Genomic DNA, 20779 nt, shown 5'->3' on the forward strand with positions numbered 1-20779 from the left:
CAATCTGATCTAAATATGTCAAACTGTGCAGTAGCAGTTTCCCCTTTCTACGAAATGTTACTGACTAGAACCATAAATCTTCTGAGTTGCCTCACATTGATTTGAACCCCAGCTATCTGTAGCTGAAATCAGTTTTTTTCAGGATGTTCTCCATTACTTTTCTGCATCTTTGCATGTCTACATGGAAGTGTTGTTGTTATTTTCTGGATATTCATGGCAGACGAGGATCCCATTGCCACATTTGGACAGTCCTGGTATTTTAACTACAAATACACAACATTCTGCAACTTTCACCATTGTCATGAAGGGCTCAAAAATCCAACATTCACAGTGCTGTTGGTGAAGCGAACAGAACTGCTTCCAGGTGAAACATATGACAATGGATCACTTGGAATATCTGATTACTAGCATTACACTTTAATAAATATTTATTCAGCTGTATAGCCATAAAAAGCACATACAATCATTACAGTGTAAACTGTATACAAGCAATTTGTTAAAATTACAATATATTACAATATTATACTGGCAATTTCATTTTATTACAATTCAATGTGTAATCCAATGGTTATAATCTATGTACATTGTTAGTGTTTGTGATTTATTTAACCAATTAAAAGCCTTATAGCAAAATTCATCAAAGGTAGCCAAGAGCCATCCAGTCAATACCGAATGACAGGCCATTACCTAAGTTGTAACTGTGGTGGTTCTTTGATGATATCCACTTATAGGGAAAAAAACTCTCAAAAATTACCTAATAAATACCAAATTCTCTGGGCACTATAAACTTGGAGAGAACATTGAAAATAGTTTTCAAACAATCATCAAGGGGTGACCCACTGCACCTGCACTCCACATACATATCAGAAAACGAGAAACCGCAAAAACTATGGGTTGCCTGATGTTACTTTTCAGGCTTCTGATCACTGCTCCCTAATCCCTAGTACCTATGAATGACAAGGCGGAAGAATCCATTTTCCTCTGTATCAAGAATAAGCTGGGATAAAGAATAAAACATGTGTCACCATTTTGGTAGCCCCGGGGCAGAAAAGACAACACCCATTAACCTCCTGCCATTTAACCATATAAGAATAAGGTGGCAAGATTCCTATCCGAAATTTCGAGTACAGAGACTTGGCTTTTGCAAGTTCAATCTCATCCAAAAAATCTTCCACATGTATTTATCTTTGTGTTCAAGGAAAGGTGCTGTAAGAGTGCCAGAGCTGGACTGTCCTAGTAGTGCTCGAGGCGTATGTTGCCAATAGATGCTATTGATCATAACTTTGGATATCCCAGTGCCTTCCATGGAGGTCGTCCACCGACTCTCACACTCAATCTGAGAAACGGCACAGTTTTATAAATCTAAACCATGGTATCTTATTTGCTCCAGGGATTCTTCTTAATACTTCCTCTAGGCCAGCCAATTGGAAATCAGTTCTGGAGTCACCAAAAGTCTTCTACAGTACAAGATAGAAACTATCTTGTCAGCAAGCGATCTAAATCCAAGAATAATTTTAGGGGGTTAATGGGGTGCTAACATGAAGGTTGGTTAATGATCGCGTAAATCGGTTTTCCAGTCTCAGCTGGGCTGTAACGTCCTTGTGTCCCCGGAGGTCTGCTCAGTGGAGGACTGCCCCAATGGTTTGGAAATTATGCATTTGTAGGGCTGGTGAAATTGCCTGAGATTAAGAACCTTGTTACATTTTCACATTTCCCCCAGATTGTTGTTACATTTTTAATCTGCATCTGACAATATGAGGTTGGCAGTCAAAGTGTTACGCAAGTGTGACCCTCAGCTAATCAAATGTATGAACTCTCTCCAATTAAAGCACTTTAAAAAAGGGAATAAGCTCTTGAGGTTCTTGTCGGGCTGCCACCTGTGCGCCTACCCGGCTGAGTGGCCCCTTATGGCGTGGAGCGCATAGCCTTTATAGCTATGTGCTTCACTGGGACACTTGCATGTCGTCTGCACATTTTTCGCTCCCCCTTTGCTTACCCGATTCTGTTGGCATTTTCTCTCACTCTTCCGTGTCCCGAGCGCTCGGCGTTTCTCCGTCCCTCGTCTTCATGACGGACGTGTCCTTGGGCGTCGGGCTCTGCAGTACAGACGGCTCCCGGTCCAGTTCAATACACCAGGCAATTATTTTATTGTTCTTCTTTGGGTATCATAATATTAGGTCAGAAAACGTGCGAAACACACGCGTTTCAGCTCATGCCTACATATTTATATGAATCTTATGTGATGAACCCATGAACAGTAATATTTTTAGCTAGTGTAATGCCTGCTTCAAAGGACTAATAAACAGTGATCCACATCATGAAAGACATGAATAGAAATACCCAAAGTATAGAACTGATGTACTGTGATATACCAGCAGATGAATAGTCTTGCAAATACATTTCCTGGTATTAGGGTGATGGACTCAAGTATATTCCCAGATATAATGTGGAACTATATTGGTATATTGTTGGCAATTCCTGAACCTACTACCTTTGCTTCAGGGGTCAAGGGTATTATCAGCATTTCAGCCTTCTCGAAATCAGAGTCTAAAATTCTAGGTAGGTGTTAGGAGACTTTTCTTACTATACATATGGAAACATGGTAAATGACAGATTTGTGAATTAACAGTTTTGGGTTTGTTTTTAGGTAGAGCGCCTAGTGATCACACCCACAAAGAACACCTAATAGCTAGGAGGAAGGGACATTATGTAGGCAGAGGTTGATTATGCTTATAAAACATATTTTTGTTTTGTATATTTTATTCCTTAAGGGTCTGTTATTATATTTTCTGGAAGCTGGATACAGCCTTGATATCCTCAGGTGGAGGCTGGAGAGTCCTGAGCAAGCTTCATCCCTTCGTCCTGGTGGGTCAGGCTAGACCATATTCTTGGTTTGTTTACTTCACCGGGAAGTAGGGAACTGCAGTGTGTCCATTTCACTACTATGAAAGGTAGGTCTGAAAGATTTACAGGAATTGAAAACCATAAACGTTGTTTTCCCATTATTAATCTCTAGGTCCTTCTTTTTTCAGAAGCTCTCAAACTGATCCAATAGCTACAGAAGTTCCATGGGTGATTTTGAGATCAGGATTGTGTCATTGGCAAAGGGAAGTGCCAGAACCCTGACATGAGCTAACCTCAGGCATCATTCTCGCACTTTTTCAGCTAGACTACCAGATCATTGATAAATAAGGTGAACAGGTTTGGGGGAAGGGTAAACCCCTTGTCGAATTACCCGGTTTACTGGAACTTGATCAGTCAACTCCCCAGGATCCCACATCTAACCCAGGCAAACTTTTTGGCATGCAATCTTGTAATTACATCAAGTAGATACTTTGGAACCCCAATACCAGCCAACACCTTCCACATTGTCACTTTTGGCACTAAATCAAATGCGGACTGTAGGTCCACAAATGCCACATAGAGGTGTCCAACCCAGTATAACAATTTTACAGTAAAGCAATCTAGTCAGAACACATGGTTAATAGGGCTTGCACAATCCCTAAAACCAGCTTGAAGAGATGAAAGTATATCTGCGGCGGTTAACCTTTCACGAACCATGCCTAAAGTAATTCTACTAAATACATATTGACCACTATCAATAAAGTTAAGAGCCTAAAATTAGATGGCAGTGCCCTAGAACCCTTCTTAAAAATTTGAATAATCTCTTCCCCTAGTCCATGCAAGGGGCATGGGCGATCCTCTCAAGATGGCACTAAAGTAAAAAGATGGAACACCAGGTGTCCTTATCCACACCAAATAAATCCCGGGGATTTTTTCCAGCTCCGGAGCTTTGTTTTAGGTAATGTAATCAATAGCTTTACTATTTTCAGAGGTGGATATTGAAATAGTGTCCTGATTTAATGTGAGCTATTCAGAAGGATCTATTTGCTACTCAGCTGGCCCCAAAGTTCCTACAGATCATTCTTCCAACTCTGCTGAGGGGGGAGTACAATTCCAAAAAATATCAAACCAATTGCTTGCAGAAATATTGTTTTCTATAGGGCAATGGTCCTCAGTACTACCATTGGCAAGGATGTACCAGAAGGAACCTTGGTTCTTTGCTTTGATGGCACACAGCATACCAGCCCACTTGTCGTACTTCCATTCTCTTTTCCTCTGGAAATTGCAGATTTGTAGGACCTTCTAGCTTATTGGATGAAATATCTGTTCTGTATTTGTACAGTCTCGGACATTGCCTTTCTGGCAGCTCGAAGAATTTAGATACCATGAGGAGTGGGAGTTCCTTCCTGCAGAGCCCTTGATCTCAAGTAAAAAAATATTCCTTAATGATGAGAACATAAGGTTACATGAGTTTTGCTAACTCTCTCCAAGGAATTGAATTGCTCCAAAGATACATAGAGCAACTGCATTGCTTCAAGACCGTCAGCAACTAGCTTAAAGCCTCCCCCACTACAGTTGGAGTCTGTACCAAGGTGCTCCATTTTATCCTACGCATATTATTAGTTAGTGTAAGCCTTCTGTTGAGGGGTTCAGTGAGGGTACTAGTGTCGTAGGTTGGCCGATCAAGTACACCAGACTGCTTTGTCTCTTTAGGTAAGTATGATTTATTGTTCTTTTACAGAGTAATTTTTCTTTTCTATGGGGTGAGACTGAGGTAGGGGTTGGTAGCCGTCTTCTCTCGTCTGGGCGCTAATCTCGTCTTCTTCTTTCTTTCCTTTCTATAGGCCTCTCGGGAAGCGTGTGGGGACAGAAGAAGAATAGGTACGGTAAGTGATTGTTTAAACTCTCTTTCTCTCTCACTATCCCTTCTCTCCACTCTAATGGCTCAACACTTATTTTCTCTGTCTTTCTTCGTCTCCTCTGCTTTTATCTTGTCTGTTCGTACTGGTTCTTCCTTCACCCTGTTTTTCTTGTCTTACCCTTCTTCCCTGTTTCCTGTGGGGAGGGTTCCTCTTTTCTCTCTCTTCTCTCTGTCTATTTCCGTATTTCTGCTATCCGGTTTTGTTTTTCTCTTCTCCTGTCTCTTTCTTTCTTCTCCTTTTTTCTCTGTAATGTCTGTAGTTGTCTGCTTCTTCATTAATATTTGCCTTTTTTCTTTCCGCCTGGTCTGCTTCTATTTCCTTTTCTCTTCTTCTCCTATTTCCTGCTCCTACGATCTCCCTCTGTTTTATCCTTTCGTCTCTCCCCTCCTTTCCACCCTGTTTTCCCTCCCGTCCATGCTCGTTGTGCTTTTGTTCCCGTGTATCCCCTCCTCCTCCCGTCTCCCGCCCCTTTACCCGTGTCGAACCCCGTACCTGGCTTGGCCATGCTTCTCCTGAAGCGTGGCGGGTCTACGTGTGTGCTCCGCGGGGCCAGCGGTCTTCGTCCCAGGGTCGGGACTGTGAGGGTGTCGGCTCCGGTCAGCTCTTCTCCCAGGGATTCCGGGCGTCTTCTGCTTCTGCTCTTCTGTGGTCGTTTTCTCTCGGTTCAGTCCACTCGCGGGTCGGCTCCTCCAAGAGTCTCCTCCGGATCGTCCTCTCCTGGAATTTCGGGGCATCCCCTTTTACGGCCCATCCTTCCCACGAACACTGCGGGGAGCCAATGGGAAGGCTGGCTCTCCGGGTTGCTTCCGTGATGTTAGGGGCAGAGGCAGCACAAGTCGTAGTTGTGTGCGGGTCGACATGGCCCGACCAGTCACAACTAGATAAACTGTTTTCCAGTGGTTCTAGGTAAGATTTAGAGCATTGTAGTCACTATCCTTGAGGGAGACTACAGTCATGTCAACCAATTTGGGCCAAAGTCTAATGTCCAGAAGTATATAGTCAATGAGGCTAGTGTTGTACATATGGTTAAACCTATGTGTCCTCTCTATATCAGAGGCCGTTTTCCATTCCAAGTGCAAAGATCTTGATTTAAGGTAAAAGCATTCAGTTGGATAACCGCAGCTGTTCATTTCTTTGGTGGGGGGATTGTAAACTCCGAGATTGACCATAACTGGCCTTCCTTGCGCTAAGGATCCTTTTCATTAAAACTCAGTCGTTCAAATTTACAATTAAAATCTCCAGTAACAATTTTATAAATATCAACTGGGAGGGCTGCTAGTGTGAGAGTTCACAAGATCTATAATGGTAGCTCAGAGTTTAAGGTAAACATTATTATTATATATATATATAATATATAGATTACAATTTTGGAAAACCACAGACTGACACACAGTATGTCAGGAGAACCCAAATAAAAGTCCTTGGCTGCACAGGTCAGGGTGGTCGTTACTCATAGTGTTATCCCCCCGATGGCTGGCCCTTTCCAGAAGATATTGCGGACTGGCTGAAATTGACAAAGCCAGAGCAAAGTTGGGGGGACAAGGACCAGGACTCCTGAAACAGGCAAATATCAAACTTGTGAATAAACTGGCACCAGTCTGGGCAAGATAGATTTGTTGCTATCCCTGCAAGATTCCATCATACAAGCTGAGTAGAATAAGTCACAGTGACTTTGGCTGGAACTCTGCTAGGGGATTTGGGAACAAATGGACAAGGGCCATCAGTGAGATTAGGTTACAATAAAAGTTTAGAGAGTTCCCCGAGGTTCTCAGACCCTTAAATTATAGTTACAGGATTACTAGGGTTTTCAGTATGTACCTGGGCAGGGTGGACATACTGGACCCTTTGATTAACCAAGGGAAGAGAGACCACTGGTACCTCTCCGCCCTCCCCAGAATTTAGAAGCTCTGAGCCAACTGTCAGCTATCAGTCCACTTCTTCAACATTTACAAACGATTTGTTAGAGGTATTTCAAAAACTGGTCACAATGTTACAGATCTACTGGTCATTGGATGTACATGAGCTGATAATAGGCTGGCATTTGCAGGAGGTTTATAAAAGAAACCAAGGAGCAGGAGTTGGGAACCAACAGACTTGTTTAGGCTAGCAGATAGATGACAATAGGTGCACAAGATGGGGTGAATGAAAATTAATATTCACACAGTCCCCTTCACAGTCTTTCAGAGAGCGTTCAATCCAGGGAACTTGGGTTACCAAGTCATTGATAAGAATGTTAATGTCCTTTGTGAAGGCTCCAAGCCAATGAACACACTTGTTTCTCAATGATTCCTGTGATTCTGGCATAGTGGGTTTGGAAACATTCTAAATCACCAACACATATGGAGTGGCTTCAGGGGGCAAATCCATATGAGGCATATAGTCATGCAGAGATGGCTGCTGTGAAACCAGGCAATCACCAGGTTGTGTAGCTACACTAAGCTAGCTACATGTGCTAACAGTCTTGTTGTTACCATGGAATGAGTGTGGGGTCTCAACAATGAAACAGGATCATTATTGGTACCTGCATACACCAATATGAGTTCTCGCTGGGTTGGAATGGTGAAACAACCTTTTGCGTGGAGCATTGTCACCACCATGACCTGCCATACAGTTATTCGATGTGACAGGTAAATCAATATTAGCTGCCGTAAGGGTTCCTATTAACAACATCACCAATGATTTTAGATTACTAATGTCTTTCTTAAGGCTTTGCAGCTCACTGATTGCAACCTTTCAGTTTGGATTATTTCCGGGTGTTATAGTCACACAGGGGGGCTCAAGGGGAATATAGATATGTCCGCATTGCTGACTACTCTCATAGGCAGACACACAGGGGCGGACGCCAGTACTGTTCAGACCAGAAGACGATTGCAGCACATCACCGCAGATGACACCACCCCAATAATGAAACACCCAACTCTGAACAGACAACAATACTACCATCAGAGGCACCCTCACCTACAGACCTCCAGGACCCCTCCCCAATTTGTGCAATGCAATCCTTGACTTCATCGCCCCGCTCGTCATAGAGTCCGACAACTACATCTTCCTCAGAGACCTAAACTTCCATCACAACAACCCCACCGATACCAACTCTGTTAACCTTCTTGAAAACATGAACAACATCCGCCTCCCCTAATGGTCACTGACCCTACCCACACTCTCGATCTGATTTTCTCAGCCAGCGAAAGAATCAAATACAGCCATGTCACTGAACTGACCTGGACAGACCATGCCATCCTGTTTTCTCACCATCACTGGATGCCCCGGCGTCACCCCCAAACCATCCACCATGCCACATAGCAGCTGGAACAAGATTTCAGAGGACCAATGAACTGATTACCCCAACTCCTCCGGTCCAAGCACCTCCACTAACTTCGAACTAGTAGTCAAAAACTTCTCTGCCTGGATCACAAACTGCGCCAACACAGTCGTCCCTCCCCCCACAAAACCTACCAAGACCAAACGATCCTCCAGACAGGCCAGCAGGTACTTGACTGAGCTAAGAACCTCAAAACACACCTGCAAACAACTCAAAAGAAAATGGAAAGAGCTTGCAGACCGAACTACCTTAAAAATCGCACTCAACCAATACTATCAACTCCTGAAAAGGATAAAAATAAGCACCCTCGCAGGCTGCATCAGTGCAAGCTCCAACCACAGCAAGGAACTCTTCAAAATTGTCAGTGAGTTCTCCAGCCCACCAGCCACTGGAAACAACATCACACCCTCACAAGAACTCTGTGACTCTCTGGCAGATTTCTTCCACAACAAGATCACCACAATCTACAGGAACTTCAAACTCCACACCCAGCCTGACCCCAAAGATGAAGAACAAGACCTGCTTCTCACCGCCTGGCATCAGCTCTCCATTTAAGACACAGCAGATATCATGAGCTCCATCCACTCAGGAGCACCTATGGCCTCTTGCACATACCACATTTTCAACCTGGGCAGGAAGACAATTAGCAGCAATCTCACTTCCATCTTCAATACTCAATTACCACAGAAACCTTCCCTAAGGAATGGAAGCATGCAGAGGTTAAGCCCCTACTCAAAAACACTCAAGAACTACTGCCCTCTCTCTCTGTTAGTCTTCCCCACCAAGGTCCTCTAGAAAACTATCAACTGGGAGCTCACAGAGCACATTAAGAACCACATCCCACTGTCCATCTCCCAATCAGGATTTTGCACAAATCACAGCACCGAAACTGCCCTGCTGGCTGCCATGGATGACATCAGAACACTCTTGGATCAAGGAAAAAGAGTGATCCTGATCCTGTTTAACCTTCCAGCTGCATTCAACACCGTATTCCACAACATCCTCATCAAAAGACTGCACTACATTGGAATCAGGAGAAACAACCTCAATTGGATCACCTCGTTCCTCGCAGGGAGAATCCCGAAAATATGCCTCCCACCTTTCACCTCTGAACCGAAGAACATCCTCTGTGGCATCCTGCAAGGTTCATCCCTGAGCCCCACCCTTTTTCAACACCTACATGACCCCACTGACCAACATCATTAGATCTCATGGACTGAAAATAACCTCCTACACTTTTGACACCCAACTCATCCTCTCACTATCCAGAGCCCCCAAATCTATGCTAACAAATTTCCACAAATGCATAACAAATATCGTTAACTGGATGCGAACCAACTGCCTTCAACTCAACACTGACAAGATTGAGCTACTAATCTTCAGAAACACCTCCTTGTGGAACGAAGCATGGTAGCCTGCAAAACTAGGAACTCCACTAACACCTACCAACCAAGCCTGCAACCTTGGCATCATACTGGATGTTAGACTCACCATAAGGAAGCAGATAAACATAGTCTCCTTCTCATGCTTCCTCACACTTCGCATGATTCGCAAGATTCTTAAGTAGCTACCCATTGACAACAGATGCATCATCACTCAAGCCCTGGTCACCAGCAGACTCGACTATGGCAACATACTCTATGCAGGGATTACCACACAACCCCTCAAGAGACTACAACTATACAGAAATTGGCAGATAGACTCATCCTCGACCTTCCCAAGCAGACCCACATTACCTCACAAAGCGCCACTGCTCCCCATACAAAAAAGATGCCAATTCATGATGCTGACACATGCCTTCAAAGCCCTCCACAACCAAAGATCTGAGTACATCAACCATCAACTGAATTTGCACCCCCTGTTCGGACACTGATGCTCTGCCTCCCTCTTCCTTGCACACACCCCGTATTCGACTCAGCAACAGTGGAGGACCCTCCTTCACCTACCTCACTGCAAAAGCCTGGAACAACCTTGCACTTCACCTACAGACCTCACCCTCCTTTCTGGAATTCAGAGGAGGACTCAAGACCTGGTTGTTCAACTAAGACCCGGCAGCAACATATACCAGTGCCATAACACCCTCACGGGTGATTAGCCGGACTATATAAATCCAACTGGAATGGAATGGAGGACGAGTTGCCATCCAACTATTTCCCAAATTTCGGCAACTATGATTGCATCACCTGGATTGATTTCAGAGCCTTTTGATGTTAAGCATTTAACTGTGAGGCCTTACGCAGCCTCACTGGTAGTTTCTTAGATCCAAAGCCCCCTTTGGACTAAATTTTCCTTTTGTACACTGTGGTGCTCTGTTAAATATATCATTACATGATACATGAGTTGGAGAGGGTAGAAGGATCTGGTGGCATGGCTGCAGGTCTATCAGATAAAAGAAGATGAACTTAGTGAATAAGTGTATCAATGTCACTGATAGAATAATTAGTTAAAGTATTTCGAGTACTGACTCTCTTCTTGCTACCTACCACTGGAAGATTGTTTGTCTGAAGTTTCCCCATCAAGCCTCAGTGGTGGGCGGTGACATAAAGTTCTGGAGGGGTGCCAGAGCAAAGTGGAAGTAACCCACTGACAGGCATTGTGGTAAATGCCTTTAAGCCTAGCTCTCAATCATGGCTCGTTAAGATAGTTTTATTTATAACGGGCCATGACTTACAGCTGTGAAAATGAGGCTGAAGGCACTGCAAGTTTTTCACAATGCCTGTCAGTTGGTCAAAAAGTAAATAATAATACAATATTTACTTAACCTCATGTCATCTGTGTTCTCCTCTTTGGAAGTACTAACGTGAGTCTTTGAGCCTCAGCCAAATCTACTGTACCACTTCAGACACTTTTCTCATGCTGCTGATAATGTTAGCAGAATGACAACAGCACCAGGATTGGTTGAAGCGGGATTGTTCAACACTCCTTTAGGCACTGGAGACATGTGCCTTCTTTGCACCCAAGCTGTCTAAGACAGCTTTGGTGGAGAGGCTTAAAGTACACATGTCACCTTAGCCATCGCAAGGCAGTCGGCCAAAGTGACATGCTCAGTTTAAATTGGAGTATGCATCACTTTTACCCTGCTGCAAATCTGCAGCAATGTAATCGCATTCCTGACTTGGCTCAGGCTGACAGCAGCTGTAAAAAGTGGTAATAAAATTATTTTATTATAATTTCATAGTTTACCTCTGCTGATTTTGCAGCCGGGGGTGCAAAGCTCCTTGGCTCAAATGGAGGAACCTCTGCTGTCAAGCCTATGAGAATTCTAACAGGATGCAAATAATATATAACTTCAAAGTGAAAATAGTACAGTCAATGACATTAAAATTACCATCTGAAATGCTGATGAGGTACTGCCCAAGAGCCAAGAGCGGGTGGCCCAGCCCAGCCTTACCCAGTTCCTAAACCAGTCCTCTGTAGAAAAGACTCTTTCACTGCAGGAAGCACCAAGGGGCACATTTATACTCTGTTTGCACCATATATGCCCCATTTTATTTGGTGCAAATTCGGTGCACACTGTGCTCCATATTTATATTTTAAACTATCAACAAGAACGTTGGTCAAAAGGTAGGGGTAAATTACATCAACATTTTCTAAAACACAGTGTTCAAAACTGTCTTTATGGATCACTTATTATCCAAAATTTATTATAACTAATTATATGCAAGGCAGATTATAACTCATTGGTAACTTTAAAATGGGGCTGTGTTGCACTGCATCTGTACCGCCACATGGCAAATTGTCTGGTATAGGCAGGCTTTGTAGGGCTACTATGCTGTCTCTACATCTGACCCATTTTGGTGCAAGGATGTATCAGGTCCCCTCTAGTAATAGCACACTGCAACAATGATGCACTACACAACACATGGTATATAGGAATCCTAATTATATGTCCCAGGTCCTTGAGCCAATACCCAAGATTGTCACGTCCAACAACACAGTGCAAGTAAACCTTAACACAAGGCCAGGAACTCACAAAATAGCACAAACATGTCTGTTTCACCAACCAACTCCAACTAACAACTGCCATGCTACATACAAAACCTGTTTCAAGCTTTAACAACAATTTATATCTCTTACCTTTGCAGCAGATCAGGGTTACGGCACACAGCCGTGGGTGATGACTCCCTTTGCTAACCCTAACACAGCAGCAGAGAGTGCCTACAATGAGGGACATTGTCAGACACTCAATGTGGTGGAAAGGACATTTGGCATCCTCAAATCCAGATTCAGGTGCCTGGACCTGACAGGAGGCAGACTCCTTTATGCCCCACCCATTGTGTGTAAAATAATCCTCACATGTGCCATCCTGCACAACATTTGAGTGTGAATGAACGTGCCATTGTACAACCAGGTTGCTGTCCTGCCTGAGGAGGATGGTGCTGACGATTTGGAGGGAGAACAGCACAACACAGCTGCTGGGGTACGCCGGAGACAACATACTGTTGACAACTGTTATACAGAAAAAACACAGAAATCACAATGTAAATATTGTAAATAAACACTTCTCATTTTTCCACCAATTCTGCCTTGGTCTATTCAATCTCACTACACATACCATAGGTATGTGACTCTAACCTCATATGAAACAAACACTAAAGTGACATGTACTGTAGCAAAATCATATGTGATGTAAGAGATCATACTGCCTTCATCACACATATGACTCACAGCCTTATTACTGGTATGTGACAACTGAAGGACACAATCCATGGACCACTACATATTTTTTACATTCACATTGTCAACTTGCAATTTAATAGCCCATCACACCCAACTACATCATGGCCTAATAGGATGTATACAAGGGGCCCACACATAAGGTAGAGGATGTCAAAAAATTTAACTTAAGTAATTTTGGAACTGAACACTGTCACAATTCAGTGTGAAAGTAGCAATGGCTGCATGGAACGTGTGTGACAAGGGAGGGGAGTTCATCGGTAACTATGGTCATGATGATTTGCGCAGGGATAGTAACCAATGGAAGAAGTAGAGCCTCCAAAGTCTATCCATCGCATACTGTCCTGTCACTTCCATGGGGCACAACCTTGACATAGGGTAAACTTGACCTCACTTATTACACACACACGTCTGTGGAATGCACATTGGTTTGGAAGAGAATTTATGCAGCTAGGGCTGCAGGTTCACTATACAAATACAACAATTATTTGCAAGAGAAATGAATTAATTCCAAAATGTGTGATCAAAGCATAGTCTGGATGGAATGCAGGCACAGTGTGTTACGCTCACTATGTACCAAAGATGTACACTTGTCAGACAAATATGCTATCTTCACAAATGTCTCAAGAAAATACATATCTAAATATGTATCTCCTAGGTAGCAACAGTTATTCCATCATCAACAATGCCTGACCTGTGTATGCAGCTTTAAATAGTATGCTCTGTATGAAAACATCATACATCACATACCAAAACACAACACTCAATCTCACTTGCAATACAGAACAATTGCATGGTACTAACTGTAAAAATGTATCCCATATATGTTTTGGACTCCAAAAGCACAATCTGGTGCGGGTGTGCTACTATGAGTTTCTATGTCCAATACGATCAGATATCCAGCATCACATTGAGTCAGAGTCATTGAGTCAGCCATGTTGGTAGGTTGTTCCAAAAGATGAATACAGCACTGAGATGATTTCTAACCATCACATCATTCAGTCATAGTAAGAGTCAGCTAGGTTGCGGGATGCTGGAAGAATTGCATGACCATGTTCCATGGAGGGTGTGGATGGACAGCTCAGAGATACCCACTGATAGTTCCAAATAGAACACACCACGTCACCTGGAGACTACACAAGTGTTGTGCCATAAGTTATGATATGTGTGTGTGGCACTCATTACATCTCACAAATATCACCAATGCTAAAGACATTAACCAGTAGTAGGAGGAGGCAAGATCCCAACATTACCCAAGTCATTTGTTGGATTTTGTCCATACATCACAACACTATGTTGTTGTAGAAGATGCATACAAAACAGTAGCTGCCAAATATCTGGGATTAATCGAGGACACAATACATATCTGAACAGAAATGCCTGAAAAAATATGGAAATGGAGAGACATACTCCAAAACAGCCAGTGCAACACATCAATTCCTGGAGGTCTATCCTTCACATATGTATATTGAGACTATCCAGGTGAGTACTTGACCCAGACATCTTTGGCACTACCATAACATGGTATTTGGCTTTAACCTGGCACCATGACATGAGCCTCTCACGTACAACACCAGCTGTACAATGCTGTTAGTTGATCTTTGAGATCACTACACTTATACAGCCCCTCCACATGCTGCACATGGAAAAACATAAGGAGTCCAAGAATCCGAGCACTGTACCTGGGAGGGGAAGGCCTGACATCAAGTGCCGCCTAGCAAAGCATTACATCCTGATCTGTATGAACACATTTGTGCATGTGTAGAACCACTGGGGAGTCTGTATACGCTGCTGAGTTCCAATCATAAATGTCCGACATCCCAGCTTTATTAAGCCACAAACCACTGTCCTGACTACATCAACATATGACATAGTCAGGTGCCTGACGTTATCTGCACTGGGGTAAGAACAAGGTGGAGCACCAGAAATCTACAGCTCCCCATTCAAACATGTGTTTCTGTTACCGTACATACCCACACAGTGATGATGGAGAGTAGACCTGCAATCTATGCCACACTACAACACTGGTACCCTGTGGTATGTGACAGTAATGACAAACATGAACTAGACAAATCTGAGTGTCCATTTGGAGGCTGGCACACATATACAACATTTCTCAGCACACTTACCACCATAATGGCCTTGGCATAGTAACATGTCAGGATTCCGGACCAAAAACAACCTAGCAGTACAATAAGGGCATAGTTAGCAATACACCTGTGACATTTATATCTTATCTTCATATGTGTTCTGACATACAAAAGATATAGGTGCCAGTGATGTAACTGCATATGCAATAGTTAAATGCCAAAACCTGCCCATGCTGTAAGATTGTAATGTGACCTTGAACACCCCCTTCAGATACCAATCTCATAATGTGTTAGTAAAATGCACTTACACTTGTTTCAACACAAACATGGCATATAACATATCTCACTAACACAGGTATTCATGACATCACCAGCGACTGAGATGCATGGGTAACGACATGGCACACATGTACCTGAGCAACAAGATAGAACATCCAACTACATCCACAGAGTCGACACACAATGCCACATAAGTTATCAGGGAAATGTGATGTTAAAGCAGTTCAAGTACACTGCATACTCTGAGTCCAAATTATAATGGGTGACACATGCCTGAGCATGCGTTGGAGTCAATCCATCTCATATAATCAGTCATGGGTATGTCTAAACACTATTGTCACAGATTTTACTATGTAGTACACCCACACATTCAGGTACGTACACATATCTACACATAGAGCACACATGTGCCAAAATATATGTGGACACACTGTAGGTAGACATGTATATATGCACAAAGCGAGAGTGATTGCATGCAGTCGACTCCGAAACACACTTATTGGTGGAACCGACCATTCTCACCATTACCACATTGCTGCATGAACTTCTACATTTTGCCATACCCCATATACCACATTGCAGCACAGCCCATGTCATATGTTTGGTGAATCAAGGTGCACTTAAGGACAATGCAAAAAACTACGCAAACAAGAAATGAGGCAATAAATATGAAGCAAATGCATCACAAACATCTACCAATGTGAAGAAAATGACAAATGGGCCCTTAGCGGGAATTTAACGTTCACACTTAATGCACCCTTGTGTGAAATCGACTCATAACCGTCATGCGTCGTTATTTTTCATGCATATGCATGAACAATACAAGTTCTATGACCAGGATGATGCCTACCCCCTGAAACTCAATCAGACGTCCACAGGCTTTTTGATGCATGGACCAGATGGAATCACCGCATTACCATCATGTGTCAATATAAACGACACTCATAAGCCCAATGTGTCAAATAAAAAGACGCATAACTGAAAAACGTGACACACAAGCCCAGGAGGTGATGAAACAGGAAATCCTGTCTGCAACCATGGTACAGTGGCTGTAGTTTCACTTTCTCTTTACAATGTGTTCCTTTGTGACTCTGTGTGGTTGTATATTGGAGCTGGTAGTCAATTGTTGAGTGTGTTGTCAATTTTGTAGTGTCCATTGTGCTGTGTCCTGTGTTTTTGTATGGATTTAGTCAAATAAGTTGTATTTTGTGTAGTGATTGTACAGTTTTGTCATTGTATTGTGGGGTGTCTGTCTGGGGTACTTAAGTAGTTGGGGTAGTTGAGTTAAGTTAGTGGTTGTAAGTTTCTGTTGATTTTTCACATTTTGTTTTGGGTGAACTCCATTCACCAGTGGCCATGTCTGGCAAACAGAGGATGAGTAGGATGTCTGCGGATGAGCTGGGGGGATTTATATGGCTTGTGGCTCACTACCTGCCAATGATGCTGCAAATGGGTGGCCAGGTGATCCTCGGCTAACGGACAGACTCCAGACGGCTGCGGTGGGCCAAGGTGCTCCACCACCTGAGGCACATTTACAACACAGGATGGAATGACCACCAGATCAAGCATCGCTGGGTAGATCTGGTGGACAGGGAGCAGGATCTGCTGGATCACTTGGGGATTGATTTGATTTTGAATGATAGTAGAGGATAAGTTGGAGTGCTGCATGCAATTCTGTGAACAGGTTGTATGTAATCGGTATGAAGAGTCTCTGCTCCAGTTCAGGCCTGGAGTTCACCTGTCCAACAATGACACCAATGCAGGTCTGATGTTTGATGAGTCCTACACAACCATCACAAAGGCATAAATTTCAGAGCCCATAGCGCCACCTGTGCACCGGCATTGTGTCATGCATGAAACGCTGAGGCACCGCCACCCTACCATTTTTCCCAGGATTGTGTCAACAAAGTGGCACAGTGCATGCATAGCGCAACTTTGTCAACATTTCACACACATGAGCCTTGTCCCAGGCATTGTTTGCAAGGGGGGGTTTCCCGTCCTAAGGGGGCAATGAATATGGCGCAATTGATTCAATGAGATAACTTTGCCACATTAGTCATAACATTTTAAACGCAACCTCTGAGTGCCTTGCAGGACTAGCCTAAGTACTTGAGATGTAAGTCTTGGAAAGCGCTAGGGTGGTGTCAGGTATTTGCACCACAACTCCCCCTAACACCATGGTGTGCCGTTTTGTAAAAACGGCCCACACATGGTGTTGTCAGGAGAGTGCTAAGGAGCACACGTCATGTGGGGCAGAACTAGGGGTCGGATTTATGAAAAGTTAATGCCGCCCTTGTATCATTGGTTGATGCATAAGAAGCACAAAATTAAAAATTACACTTATGATTTGTAAGTTTGCATTACTTTTGCATATGAAAATGACAAAAGGGTGGCACTCACTTTTCATTAATCAAGTCATAGGTGCTGCACCACTGTAGTCCTTTTGGCCCCTTTGTGTCATTAAGCAAGGCCATGTAAGGGAGCTTGAACATGAATTGGGAAGAGACTTCGGCCAGTTCCATGTTCTAGTTTATGATCTAACACAGACAGCCTCTATCACCCTCATACCACACACATGTGCAGTGTCTGTCCACTGACCTACAGCTCCTCACTGACAGTATGGGGCTGCACTGCATCAGCTCCATCTCTGCCACATCACTCACTAACCTGCAACACCAGATGCATCCTCTGACCACAGAGCAAGTGTGTGTGTTGAGTGCTATTTCTATGCCCAAGTACTTATCCATCACTGAATTAACAATGTCATACAATGGGAGCAATGGTAGGCCACCCAATATTTGTAATACATACATGTTTCAATTTAGTCAGTGTGCAGGTAGGTAAACCAACTGCACATGAGTCCACAGACATAGCAATTCATAAAGTGTATCTGCCTTGTGATGGCACACACATTTAACTTTGTTCATTGAAGGGTGTATAATGCCAGTCCTCAACACCTTGCAATACCCACACAATTGCAGGGCAGTACCTTGTCTGTGAGCTATGATGATGACACAGATGTTTACTACATCTGCTGCAGGCAGAAATGCTATGGGTGTGACAATGGTGCTGCCACTGCAACAACCATAGAGTGGCCCTCAGATGGAAAATACATGATCAAACAGTCCCATTTGGTAATGGAGGTGTTGTGCTTGAAGACATGTTGCAGGGTGTAGCACCACAGGAGTCTTTGGCCCAGTGCTAGTGTTTAGATGTGTGGCTCTGCCTCATCTAACTGTGTGTGTTATTGAGCGATCGCAGTGGTTTGTATGTTGCTCGGATCTTGCACTAGGATGACTAGCTCACTCCGCTTAACTAGTTTACACTGAACTTTGTTCTCCACTTGTAGTGACTTTGATTTTACACTAAGCATGGCTTACCATTCATGTCTTACAAGTGGACCAGCCCCCTACACAATTGGTGAAGTGGAGTGGTTTGAAGACCCGATGCATCCAGTAAGTGTAGGAATGTGTTTCCTGTGAAGTAATACTGAGTTTGGTGTGAGTCAGTCATGAGTGTGGAATACAATGCTAGATGTTTTAGACCGTCCAATGATCAGATATCATAGTAGGCGCTGAATGGTGATATAATGGTTCATTTTTAAGCACCCCAAGCACCACCAGGGGATCACGTCACGCTCTGGCCAGCACTGTGTATACAAGGTGGTGTCAAGCCTTATTTAGGCCCATATGTAACTTAAAATGATGGAGTGCAATGCTGTGGGAAAATTGGTAGCGCTGCACCTTCACAATGCAGTGATGCTCCGTATTTAATCGTTTACAGTGCACCCGTGTGTTGTCCCCTGCGTTGTTGCTAAATTTGCAGTCAAGCCCCAACGCAGCCACACTTGCGCCATAGTGCACGGATGGCTGCATTGAGATGGGGGATAGTTGTTGTGCAGGAGGGATACCCTCCTGCACAAAAACTATCTCCAAATGCGATTTGCTCTTTCTCTGCGTGTTGCAGAGTGCAGCACACATAGAAAGAGCAACAAAAACAAGGGGATATGACAAAATTTCTCCTCATTGCACCCTGCTAATGCCACCCCTAGCGAGGGGTTAGCCAAACTTGCTCAAACTCAGGTGTAAGTAGACTCAAATATCTGGGGCATCCTGATAAAGTGCAATGGGTGTACCCATTGCATTTAGAAGCAGTTCCAGATTTAAGGATTTGCTCACACCAAAGGCAGTGCAAAATTCTGTACATTCCCCAAGGGGGCGGGGGGGGACTTAGAAATGTGCAATAAAGATGAATACTCTTATGAATCCTTTGTTTTGGCTCTTTCAATGAGTGATGCATTAGGCAGCACACATCTAAATTGCATAGGCTCTTTGTCGGTAACTTAATTTTGTTGGAAGGTGTCCCTTCCAGCACAAAATCAATCTCCCCCTCAATGCAGCCATCTATGCACCATGGGGCAACCATCTCTGGATTGACGTTTGTAAGCAATATGTGCCCAGGCATAGATGACAACACAGGGGTGCACCATATTGGATTTAATTTGGCATATCCCTGTGTTGTTACAAAGGTGGAGGACTGGGCTGCCAATTTTCTCCCAGCATTGCTCACCGTTTTTTTCCCCCCATGTATGTTCAACTTTTGTGGAATGTCATTGGCTTGCATGCAGGTCAAGGCCTAATGTATGCTGGCATGGAACTGTGTGTAAAAGGAATGGTAATGGTAGACCACATATTCATGGGTGTCTACACCTGGACACATGAATGTAGATGTGATTGACCTTTGGATACCAGCTTTCTAGTTGGCAGCCCCCTATCGCATGGTCCACTCCTTGACTCCATGAATGAGTGGTCAGGCCTTGGTGGATGACCAGTACTGTAGAGATGATAGATAGCATGGCCATCCCCCCTTAAGCTCAGGGGGAGAAGAATACCAAATTTGTAGAAAGACGTGATGCTCACAGTGTAGGTGACAGTTATGTTGATCAGGCTTGCATGTGTTCCTATCAGCTCTGACCGCTTTTGGCTACCCCTCATCCCAATGACATGTACAAGATACTGGTGATGTAGGTTGGAAATAGACACAGATGAGGAGGAATTTTGTCTTCTCTGAAATGTGTGTTGGAGTGCATGTGCAATTAGATGTTTGCAGTGTACAGTATATTAGTAATCTGTACAGACTCTACCCAATGCTGACACTGATGGTCTTCATATTACAGCTGCTAACATGACAAATAAGGAGAGGCATGACTTCGACAAGAGGGCAGTACAGTACCGCCACATCCTGGAAGTGAAGTCAGGATACCGAGACATGGCTCGCCGCTTCTGGGCAGAGAAAGCTACTGAGGAATGGCGGGCATTCCCACATGGGGCCCCCACACAGCCTCCAAAGGTCCACCAAGCTTCAGGCTCCTCAGTGGTGCAGGGGTGCACAGCTGGCCCCACTCCCATCACATCGACTGCACCAGTCGCCACACAGGCACAACTGTTCACACCACCTGCTGCCGGTTCAACGCAGTTGCTGCAGGACCTGCGTAGGTACGTGTCCCTCATTCTAACACGTTTGGACACGTTGGAGGGGGAAGTAGCAGACAACAAAAAAATGTTGGGATAGATCAAGAGGAAAATTAAGAAGGCCAAACTTTGACTTTACTTGCCACTTGCTATCTCCCAGTTCATTCCCCTCCC

Source organism: Pleurodeles waltl, chromosome 4_1 (genome assembly GCF_031143425.1).
Source record: "Pleurodeles waltl isolate 20211129_DDA chromosome 4_1, aPleWal1.hap1.20221129, whole genome shotgun sequence".
Lineage (NCBI taxonomy): Eukaryota > Metazoa > Chordata > Amphibia > Caudata > Salamandridae > Pleurodeles > Pleurodeles waltl.